Source organism: Orcinus orca, chromosome 4 (genome assembly GCF_937001465.1).
Source record: "Orcinus orca chromosome 4, mOrcOrc1.1, whole genome shotgun sequence".
Lineage (NCBI taxonomy): Eukaryota > Metazoa > Chordata > Mammalia > Artiodactyla > Delphinidae > Orcinus > Orcinus orca.
Window position 1 is genome coordinate 34,040,385 of NC_064562.1, and position 12,079 is coordinate 34,052,463.

Consider the following 12,079-nt stretch of genomic DNA (forward strand, 5'->3'; position numbering starts at 1 on the left):
TACCACATAAGTTCACGCATGTCTCTGGAATCTGCCAGCGTGGGCTATAACTGTGGGCAGAGGGTCTGATGCCTTCCTGTCACTGCTTCCTCATTGTAAGGATGGGGGGTGAGGGACATGGTGCATTGCAAATTGTCATGTCCAGTCGCCTGCCTGTAGCTGGAGAGCAGCCCCGAAGAGGAAGGGGTGGGTGGAAACCTGGAGAATGGAATGGGGTTGGGGCGGAACGGAAGCAAGAAGGTTTAGGATGAGCCACGAGATTTGGGGATGCAAATAGCCCTTCCCTTGTCAGATTTATTGTGTCAGATGTTTTGAAGCTGTTTATTTTCTCAATAGAAAGCAAACTAAACGTAAACAGCCAACAATTTGATAATTCTTTTTTAAAACTTATTTATTTTTTGGCTGTCCCACACGGCATGTGGGATCTTAGTTCCCTGATCAGGGATCGAACTCATGCCCCCTGCAGTGGAAGCATGGAGTCTTAACCACTGGACCGCCAGGGAGGTCCCCACAATTTGATCATTCTTAAGAAAAAAGTCTGCATGTTAGCTACCATATCCAAAAGTGGCTCCAGCCTGCTTCTCTTTCTGCTTCTTCAGTCCTACAATGCGGTATATCTAAAAGGAGGCTGTGAGGTATGTTCACTGACACATGTAGAAAAACAATTCTGTGGTTCAGAAAGATTGGGGAAAGCTTAGCTTAAGTGAAGGAATCAGATTTTTTTTTTTTTTTACTGTAGTACCTTTAGAATCTGTTGATGTGCACAGTTTTTTGTTTGTTTTTTTACTGCCACACTGGCAGTCTCAAAGGCAGTGGAGGGATAACAGGCAGCACTTCCAAACTTGTCTGACCATAGAATTTTTTCCATGGAACATCTTGGGAAAATAAGGCTCCTTGGAGCATTCTTGGGCAAAAGCTACTCCATTATTATTCATTTCTCTTTATTATTTAGTATTCTATATTATTTATTATTCTTTAGGGTGAATCTTGGTAAAGACCATGATATGGTAAGGAAACTCTTCACTCAGGGCATGGAGGCCCTCGTGCATTCACTGCCTATTTACGCAGTGTGGGTACAGAAGCCATTGAGATACCTGCCAAAGCAGAGTGGGTGGGCCAGGACAGGCGCAGGATTGGAGCCTCCCAGGCCTGCCACTCCGGTTCTACCACTTATTTCAACCTTGGCCAGGTCTCTCAGTTTCCCTGGCCTTCAGTTTCCATGTCCATAAAAAGAAAAGATAAAAATATCAGCATCTCAGGACTCAGTTCCAAGCTTCATGCCTGGCATGTAGGAGGAGCTAAATAAAGAGAATGATTGTTTTTGCACATGCTATTAGGGCTGTTAGGTGTTCCTTGCTGCCTTTTCTTCTAAAACAATTGACCTTGCTGCTCCCCATTGATCTGCATTAAGAACAAATTCTGTCTCGCATTTAGAGTCTCCTCTCCCCCAGCCGCGGGACCCCAGTCCACTTCCCAGGCAGTGTGCAGAGCGTGCAGGTAGTCTGTGCAGTGTGCAGGCAGTCTGCAAAGGCCCAGATCTGGATCTGATTCTGATTCTCCTTGCCGGCTGACAACTGGCTTGCCCCTTCTTAACCTGGTTTCTTCCTCTGTAAAATAAAGGGAATGAAATATTACCTAACTCTTAAGGTTGCTGGGGGGGGTGGAATGAGAAGGAATTCTTATAATACGGCTGGTACTTGCCTATGTACAGTAACTGCTCAGTTAATGGTGGCAATCATTTTACTATTGTTATAATTATCAATCATCACCCTTCCACCTGTGATTCTCACCTGAGAAAAGAGATATATCTCTTAGGGTGTTTTTCCCCCAACTATATTTATTCTGAATGCCCAGCTCCCACCCTACAGGGAAGGGGATACACTCTTCTCCCCTCCTACCCATTGAGAAATGCAGCTGTAGTGATTCACTGGCACTGGTGGGAAGGTGTTTAAATGTTGAAGCATTTGTAAAATGCTTAGAACAGTACCTGGCATACAGCACTAGGTCCAGGTTTATTAATGCTGGAGCTGCCATAACAAAATACCACAGACTGGCTGATTTAAACAACAGAAATTTATTTTCTCACAGTTCTGGAGGCTGGAAGTCCAAGCTCAAGGTGGCGGCAAGGTTGGTTTCTTGGGAGGCCTCTCTTCTTGGCTAGGAGACGGCCGCCTCCTGGCTGCTTTGTCCTCTCATGGTTGTCCCTCTGTGCACGCACACCCCTGGTGTTTCTTCCTCTTCTTAGAAAGACACCAGTCATATTGGGTTAGGACCTCACCCTAATGGCCTCATTTTAAGTCAATCACCTTTAAAGATCTTAACTCCAGGGCTTCCCTGGTGGCGCAGAGGTTGAGAGCCTGCCTGCTGATGCAGGGGACACGGGTTCGTGCCCCAGTCCGGGAAGATCCCACATGCCGTGGAGCGGCTAGGCCCGTGAGCCATGGCCGCTGTGCCTGCACGTCCGGAGCCTGTGCTCCGCAATGGGAGAGGCCACAATACTAATAGCATGGATTAGGAGAAGGAATTTAAACCAGACGTGAAGGACCAATACAACTTATCCAAGTTGAAATGGCATCCTGGGCAAGCTACCAGTGTGGAGGACAAAGGCAAGGGGAAGAGGAGTGAACGTGATTAATGTTTTAGGGGGGACACATCCATGAGAAGATGCAGGGGGAACAAAGGTCGGAGGGGTGGAAAGTGGCGGGGGCACTGGGGAGAGGAGCTGGACAGGTGAGTGTTGGAGTCCACAGCTCCTTGAACACCCTCTATGCTTTCACACCTGGGTACCTCCATCCATGAATTCTTTCCCCAATTCTATCCTTCCCTCAAGTCTCACCTTGTATTTTAGAATCCACTGTGGTGGATTATTATTTCTGCTGAGGTCTTATTTCCTGATGATATTACGCATTACTTGAGGTCAAAGATGACATCTTTAATCATTTATAATCCCCAACCCACAAGAGCACTTTGCCTAAGTACTTTGCCTATTTGAATCGAATCAAGTCATGACTTACTGCATGATTTAACTTCCTGCTCACCACTGTCAGATTCCAGTTTTGAAGCCCAGGGACACACAGACCAGGCAACAAAGCACCAAGCTCAAGGGCAATCATCACATGTATTCCCATGCACAGGACTGTGCTAGGCAGTATTAGACAAACAGTACTGGCCTTCTAAGAACCTGTCTTTTCAAAATCTATACTGTTGGCTACATATGGGGAGAGTTTATATAAATAATTAGAAGAGTTCAACTTTCTTTTACAGTTATAGCTTTGTTTTAGGACTCTAAGCTTGTCTGTACTGTACAGTCAGGTTGTTAGGTGATTGTTCCATGATACTGGAACATTCATGATTAGAACAGTTCCCCCTCTGCATGTACTGAAGTCAGAATTCATTCAAATCCAGCTACACACATAAGCTGGCAACTGGGGTTCTGCTGTTCCCTCAACTGGTCCCACATACTGAGCTTCTTGAGGCCCTGATTTCATGTCGTAAGCTACATAGTTTTCATAAAACATGTATCAGGATTCATTTAACAACCTTAAATAACGTGTGTTAATTTTGTGTATTTGTGAAAGGGAACCATCACTTTCTGTGCGATATAAAGGATTTCCAGGGGTAATTTTGACTCACGTTTTCACCTTCCTCCCTGATTATCCAGCCCTGTAGTTAGATGGGCCCCTGCTGTTTGAGCTCGTACTATGTGCCTCATACGTGGCTGGGTCCTGGTATAAAGGGAGGGGTGAGATTCTGACCCTGACCTAGAGGAGGCCATAGTCTGGAAGGGGACAGGCGTGTGACAAATGTGGTACCTTCAGTACGCGTATCTTCAGAGGCTGGGGTGGGGTGGGGGATGAGGCTGGCAAGCAGCAGGGAGTTAAGGAAGGATCTAGAGATGATATCTAAACCAAAGCTGGCCTTGAAAGAGAAAGAGTCTGTCAGATGAAAGGAGGAAAAGGGAGGTTTAGATGAAGGGAAAGAAGATGAGAAACTAAGTAGTTTCGAGGAACGGTAAATGATTCCATTACCTGGAGTGTTAAACGAAGTAAGATAGCAGAGAAGAGGTTCTGTTTCCTTGCAAAGGAGATGAGACTTTGTTCTGTATACCTGTGTTTCCCATAAAGCACTTGAATTCCTTGGGGTACTTGGTAAAAATGAGAATTCCTGAATTCCGTACTGCATTTACAGAATCAGAATCTCTGGGAGAGGGACCAGGAATCTGCATTCTACCAGCTCCACGATGCTTCTGCACGCTGAGGTTTGAGAACCATGTGGGTGATGGGGAGGCACTGAACAGTGTAATGTAATGTAGTGACTTGCTGAGACACTGATTTTTAAAGAGGCTGGGGACATTATAGGGGATCTACTGACAGTGTGCCCCGGGAAGCAGGGAGCTGCTTCCTGTTGCAGTAGTCCATACAAGTGCCAGAACTAAGAGTGATGCGCTGGAGTAGAGAGGACGTGGCAGATTTATAACACGCTTAGGAGGGAGAGCGCAGGACTTGAGGACCAAATTGAACTTCCAGCTGTTTGACTTGAGTGATGTAGGGGCGTGAGGTAGAAGCGTGAATGGTTAACGCTGTGGCCTCGGAGGCTACACAGCCTTGGGTTCCAGCCCCAGCACTGCCACTTTCCTACCCATGCAGTTGGGGAAGTTACTTCACCTCCAGTTGCCCCTCTCCAACCCTCCACCTCTGAACCCCAAGTCTGATCTCTTTTCTGAGTTTGGTTTTTTTTAAGACTCCACATATAAGTGAGATCATACAGTATTTGTCATTTGCTGTCTGACTTATTTCACTTAGCATAATACATTCAAGGTCCACCCATGTTGTTGCAAACGGTAGGATTTTTCTCCCTGTTATGGTTGAATAATGTTCATACACGCACACACACACACGGCCCACAACTTCTTTATGCATTCATCCATCGATGGACACTTAGGTTGCTTCCATGTCTTGGCTGTTGTAAATAGTGCTTCTGTGAACATGTGGGTGCATGTATCTTTTCGAGTTAGGGTTTTTGTTTCCTATGCAAAAATACCCAGAAGTGGAATAGCTGGATCATATGGTAGCTCTATTTTTAATTTTCAAAGGTACTTTATACTGTTTTCCATAGCAGCTGTACCAATTTACCATCCCACCAACAGTGCACAAGGACCAACAGTCCACATCCATGCCAGCATTTTTTATCTCTTGTCTTTTTGTTGATGACCATTCTCACAGGCATGAGGTGGTATCTTGTTGTGTTTTTAATTTGCATTTCCCTAATGACTAGTGACGTTGAGCATCTTTTCATGTGGCCTTTGGTGAATCTTCTTTGGAAAAATGTCTATTCTGGTCCTTTTCCCATTTTTTAATTGGGTTATTTAGTTTTCTGCTACTGAATTGTATGAGTTCTTTATGTATTTTAGATATTAACCCCTTATCAGATATATGGTGTGCAAATATTTTTGCCCATCCTGTAGGTTGTCTTTTCACATTATTTTTATAAATTTATTTTATTTTACTTTTGGCTGCATTGGGTCTTCGTTGCTGCGCGCGGGCTTTCTCTAGTTGCGGTGAGCTGGGACTACTCTTTGTTGTGGTGTGCAGGCTTCTCGTTGCGGTAGCGTCTCTTGTTTGGAGCACGGGATCTAGGCACATGGGCTTCAGTAGCTGTGGCTTGTGAGCTCTGGGGCGCATGGGCTTCAGTGGTTGTGGCTCGTGGGCTGTAGTGCGCGGGCTCAGTAGTTGTGGTGCACGGGCTTAGTTGCTCCACGGCATGTGGGATCTTCCTGGACCAGGGATCGAACCCATGTCCCCTGCATTGCCAGGCGGATTCTTAACCACTGCGCCACCAGGGAAGTCCTTTTCACATTATTGATAGTTTATTTTGCTCATTGACAGAAATGTTTTAGTTTGGTATAGTTTCACCTGTTTATTTTTGCTTTCCTTGCTTGTGCTTTAGGTGTCATATCCAAAAAATCGTTACCAAAGCTTGAGTCAGGGAACTCTATTCCTGTTTTCTTCCAGGAAGAAATTAGACGTGGTTTCAGGTCTTATATTTAATCCATTTCAAGTTAATTTTTGTCAATAGTGTAAGACAGGGGTCCAGTTTCGTTCTTTTTTTTTTTTTTTTTTGCAGTACGTGGGCCTCTCACTGTTGTGGCCTCTCCCATTGCAGAGCACAAGCTCCGGACACACAAGCTCAGCAGCCATGGCTCATGGGCCTAGCTGCTCTGAGGCATGTGGGATCTTCCCGGACTGGGACACGAATCCATGTCCCCTGCATTGGCAGGCGGACTCTCAACCACTGCGCCACCAGGGAAGCCCCCAGTTTCGTTCTTTTATGTGAATATTCTATTCTAGCACGAAGTTTTTTCTCTCTTGAGTATTCTTGGCTCCCTTGTCAAAATATTAGTTGACTGTATATATTTGGGTAATTTTCTTGGCTCTTGATTCTGTTCCATGGGTCTGTTTGTTTTTATGCCAGTACCATACTGTTTTGATTACTATAGCCTTATATTATAGCTTGAAATCAGGGAGTGTGATGCCTCCCTGCTTTGTTCTTTCTCAGAATTTCTTTGGCTGTTCAGGGTCTTTTGTGGTTCCATATAAATATTAGGAATGTTATTTCTACTTCTGTAAAGATTGCCATTGGAATCTTGATAGGAATTTCATTGAATCTATAGATGGCTTTTGGTAGTATTAACATTTTAACAATATTAATTCTTCCAGTCCATGAACACAGAATACCTTTCCACTTATTTGTGTCTTTTTCAGTTTCTTTCAATATCTTGTAGTTTTCAGAGTAGAGATCTTTCACAAACTCCTTGGTTAAATTTATTCTTAAGTATTTTATTGTTTTTGATGCTATTATCAGGGAGATCAACATCTTTGTTTCTTTTTCAGAAAATTCATTGTTAGTGTATAGAAACGCTACTGAACTTTGTATGTTAATTTTGTATCTGCATCTTTACTGAATTCATTGAAATCAGCTGTGATGGTAGTATTTACACAATAGAAACGGACCGATGCTACAAATCAGAACTCCTCCCCCAGCCCTACAGCCCCTGCCCCTCAAGAGCCAAATTACCAGGACAACATATAATCATCCTTAGCTTTGAAGGAATGGAGGCTCAGGAGAGCCCAGGAAGGAACTCAAGCCACCTGTAACTCTGATGCCCCTGCCTTTTTAATTGCACGACGATTCCTCTTCATCTAAAATGTCCTTTAACTACTGTGGTTTTCCAAAGTTAAGATATATGACATCTCCCACACCTGAAAACATAATGCATGCCCACTGTGAATGAGCTATTGTCTTACTCTAATATTGAATTGCAAAACAGTCCTGAAGGAGTGTAGGGAAGTGGCTTAGAGCATGTGTTGATTCCTTGAAACGCGGGGATTATTTTTCCCTGCACTGTCAGAGTTTGCTGACTAGAAGCCATGAGCTGGTTTTGTCAGCTACTAAAAAAATCATTGAACAACGGGGAAGCCTGAAGAGGTGGGAGGGAGTGAAAGAATTACAGATGAATTGTTTCAAATTATGCAATTCATCCACCATACCTTAATGAATTCTTGGGATGTGTTGAATGAACCGCTCATTTGTACTCTAGATCAGTGTGCTCTCTTGTCATATCAAATGGATGTGTAAAATCACTTGGCATGAGTTCAGAGCCTTTACAGGAAGGTGTGATATTTTACGCCCCTCTTCCCTGCCTCATCTCTGCAAACCATCACCTTCCCTGCCTAAAAGGAAGGGAGAGCATGCTAATTTGGCATCTGAGGTCATTATAGGAACCCTGTCCCCACCCCTTGAGAATCTCATCCTTGGAAACTCCTCTTGGATTTCAAATGTAAAATGATGCCACTGTTATGAGTGTCAGGCACTCCGCTGTGTTGTAGGATGCAACAGAGAACGGGACAGATGTTGCCTCGTCCCCCAGGGAGCTCATAGTTTAGTGAGGGAGACAGTGAACCAGTTAAAATGGAGTTTTCTGAAAGATTTAATGGAGAGAGCATGATCCATGTGAACCCAAAGGGTAATTATCCTCACCTCAGAAACCTGATATCCTAAGGTCCAATTAGAAGCAATGTGTGTATTTAAAAAATATATAAAGGGTCGGGAGAACCAGGTTTTATTCTTTGCTCTGTCTCTTCCCTACCTTTGTGATATACCTAGCTGCAATTTCTCATCTATAAAATGGGATGATAATATTTATCCTGCTAACTCTTGGGATTGTTATAGGGAGTGCACAAGAGAATGTATATGAAAGTGCTGTAAATATTACTGAACACTTCCTTTTCCCATGATGTAATGTGGGTTGTAATTTACTCAGTCATTAATAATTCATTTAGGGACCCATTCATTCAGCAAACATACGTTAACACGTACTTGGTTAAAGATCCCGTGTTAGACCCTATGTTTGGCTCAATTTCATCCTCTTGCATTATCCCATTCTAAGTATCTAGTTTCATTTAGCATTAATTTTCTTACTAAGTTGGAGTGGGGGTGAGAGGAAATTTACAGTTATTGCTCCCCTATTTCAATCCAGGGACTTATTACCTTACCTCTGTCATCTTCCTGGAGGCAAGGGCAGGAGCACAGATAAGAAGCTGTTGGTTTGAAAATTCATTCTGTGCTTCATAGGCTAGTTTAAAATCTGGGAAGTCTGGGGAAAACAAGTGTAATTATCTTATGGAATTGTTGTCAAATTGTTTATAATTACTTTTAAAACTCACATTACTCATTTTACTAGCCAAAATCTAACCATCAAGTGAAATCTTTTACATCAGAGTAGACAGGAAAAGATTTTATAACTACTGTATATGTTTTATGTTACATTTATATTTGTTATGAAAGAACTAGTTTTCATTATTTAGAATACTTTGTGGAGGGTGGGGAAATTTTCTATAGACTAAATAGTATTTACTAAATATTTTGAAGAAGGATGCATGACCCCAAATTATTTCTAACTTCTGCAATTTCTGTTATTTTATTTTGGTCGCAAGACACTTTTATTTTGGTCCCAAGACACTTTACAAACACTTGGACTTCGGGCATTTCAGTGTAATGATACTATGCTGTAGTTCTGCATCATTACTCAACATTAAGATTTTTCTAGTTTAATTGCTAGTAAAAATAGTCAGCATTAATTGTCCCTCAAGAGTATGCTGGTGGATTTCCTTTAATCCTTAGGAGTAACACTATGTTCCTGCTGTACTTAAAAAAACACAAATAGAGTTTTTTGTAAAAAAAAAAGAAAAATGATGATCAATAGCTCTGACAGGACAAAAGATGCTCATAAGAATCAAGTGTTGTTACGAAAATGCCAACCCCAGCTATTTGGAAACCGAGCCCTGTGGCTAAAAGAGAAAGATTTTTTAAAACAAATATAAAATTTAAGTGGCAATGCCTGTTGCATCTAGCTCTTTTAAAAGTATGTAAGCAATCTGGGACTAACAGATGTGCCTCCAACCCTGTGATTTTTTATTTACACGTGGGGCAGCAGACTCAAGCTCTAGTTAACTTGAGACCAAGAATAACAGGGGAGCCAACGCATCAGCCTGGAGCTTGGAGGGGGTTGGAGAACCTCCTGCCAGCAGTGTGGTCCTCTGCAATGTAGAGGTGTTGCTCTCATGGCAGGTACTGAGCATCCTCACATTCATTTCAAACTGGGCAGAATCTTCCTTCTCCTTGGTCCAAATGGTACTGATAGAGTCCAACTAAATGTCTTCCCAAGTTTTAAAATTATACCCCCAAGTACAATTCTTTCCCATTTATACTGACACTCAAAAGTGTGTGTTTATTTCTGCAGAGAAAAAAAAAGTGCTAGTGTTTTTTGCTCATATATTTTCCTTCAGCATCACCTCTATTTTTTCCAAAGGACAATTAAATCTTTTTGGCTAAGGCACCCCTGAACTTCTACTAAAGCACGTGTCTCCATTTTTCCTTTCATTTCAAAACTCAACTGCTGCTGCCTGCAGAGCCTTCTCTGAATAGAATAGGCTTTGTCCTTAGCAGGATGGACCAAAGTTTAAACAGAAGAGGGCAGCAGGCAGGTTTAAGGACAGCAGACCAATGCTCATGTACTCTGTGCAGGTGCTTCTTACTCCCCTCCCCGTTTTCAGCATTTCTTTCCCCTGCCTGTATGTCCTCTGAGCCATGGGTGCACTTCCAATTTTACAAAAGCAGGATCTAGAACAGCCTGGGTTTTTCTTTACAGTCAATTCTTCTCCAGTCTCACTGGTAGGACTCTTTTTTATTATGTTTCTTTATTTGGTCCTCAGTTCTTCATCTCACTAATAATTTCCATGCTTCTATTTATCAACCTTTTTTTGTTTTGTTTTGGCTGCGTTGGGTCTTTGTTGCTGCGTGCAGGCTTTTTCCATTTGCGGTGAGCAGGGGCTGCTCTTCGTTGTGGTATGTGGGCTTCTCACTGTGGTGGCTTCTCTTGTTGCTGAGCACGGGCTCTAGGCACGCGGGCTTCAGTAGTTGTGGCTCACGTGCTCTAGAGCACAGGCTCAGCAGCTGTGACACATGGGCTTAGTTACTCCGCGACATGTAGGATCTTCCTGGACCAGGGCTCGAACCCATGTCCCCTGCATTGGCAGGTGGATTCTTAACCACTGCGCCACCAGGGAAGCCCTTTATCGTTTTTGATGAGTTAAGTTTTTATTCTTGAGAGACCCTGGCCTTGCCCCCACTACCTTTTAAAAAGTATTTATAAACTGAGTATTTTAGAAGAATTGTTTCTTTTCCTGGTCCTTCGGTTTTGCTGTACCTGTTAACCAGGTGTTACTCAGACATCAGAAGGAATGACCAAAAGCTAATACAAAGTGGGCACATACCTCCTTCAGGGGCCAACCACCCCTTACCCTGCCACCCACCAACAGATGCCAACGCACCATTTTTAGAGTGTTAGCTGAACCCATGGACTTGAATGCTATAGGGATTCTGTGCAGATCAGGTACAAAGATCATCTCTGCTGAAACATCTGAAATAAAGTAGAATCGTTTGTCCTACAACCTAGAAGCCATTCTTTTGAGGATCTGGATCTCAGAGTTTTGTTTCATGTTAGGAAGAGATAGAGAGGCAGTGAGTCATCTTGTTAGGGTCTAGGATCTCAATAAAGCAACTACCCTGTGGGTCTGGTGAGAACCAGGTGATAAGATGGTTCACCCAGCAGTTCTGTTGTTGATTTTGTTCTGAGTTTAGTTATATCGCAGTTTTACTTCCTAAATGCAAAAACCAGTTTCCTAAGCAGGCTAAGCACGGGCTTGACATTGGCCATCGGCAGCATATCTTTTCTACTCTTTCCTGAGGCCCTGCATTGACGTCTAAAAACAAATATCAAGTTGCTATTTTGAATATGAATGAAATGATAAAACTGAGGCATAGCGCTCTCTCTCCAACTATGAAAATTTAAACCTCCTTCCTGAACATTTCTTTTTTTTTTTTTTGCGGTATGCGGGCCTCTCGCTGTTGTGGCCTCTCCCGTTGAGGAGCACAGGCTCTGGACGCACAGGCTCTGGACGCACAGGCTCAGCGGCCATGGCTCACGGGCCCAGCCGCTCTGCGGCATGTGGGATCTTCCCGGATCGGGGCACGAACCCATGTCCCCTGCATCGGCAGGCGGACTCTCAACCACTGCGCCACCAGGGAAGCCCACTTCCTGGTCATTTCTGAGCAAAGTTCCTTCTGTTCATATTTGCATGGTCTTATTAAAATAAGTTATAAACACTTCATTTGAAACAAAAACAAACATCTGTTAACTGTAGTCACCTTAGCTTTATTTTTTCACCTGCTTCATCTCTTCCATAAGAAACTCTAGAAGGATGAGAGTATGACTTGGATTAATTAATTTCCTTTTGCCTTTCTTATTTATTTAATCTAGAAAACATGGTCAGGATATCTTTTACAGGAAAGATACACAACTTATGAGATACCGAGTCTTTGAAAATAAATCACTCCAGTGTATGAAAATCAGCCCGCTAGTTTTATAACATCTCTGACCTTACAGTTTGTTAAAAGTGCTGAAAGCCAAGTGTCCAGGTGTCTAAGAGCTGCTGAGTGAGAGGGTGGGATTTTGGCAGAG

General features: G+C 43.1%; 1 protein-coding gene across 9 annotated transcripts in view; it reads left to right on the forward strand.

The window, feature by feature from the left end:
- TRIM2 (tripartite motif containing 2) overlaps window positions 1-12,079 on the forward strand; it is a 171,925-nt gene that overhangs the window by 135,937 nt on the left and 23,909 nt on the right. The window lies entirely within an intron of this gene.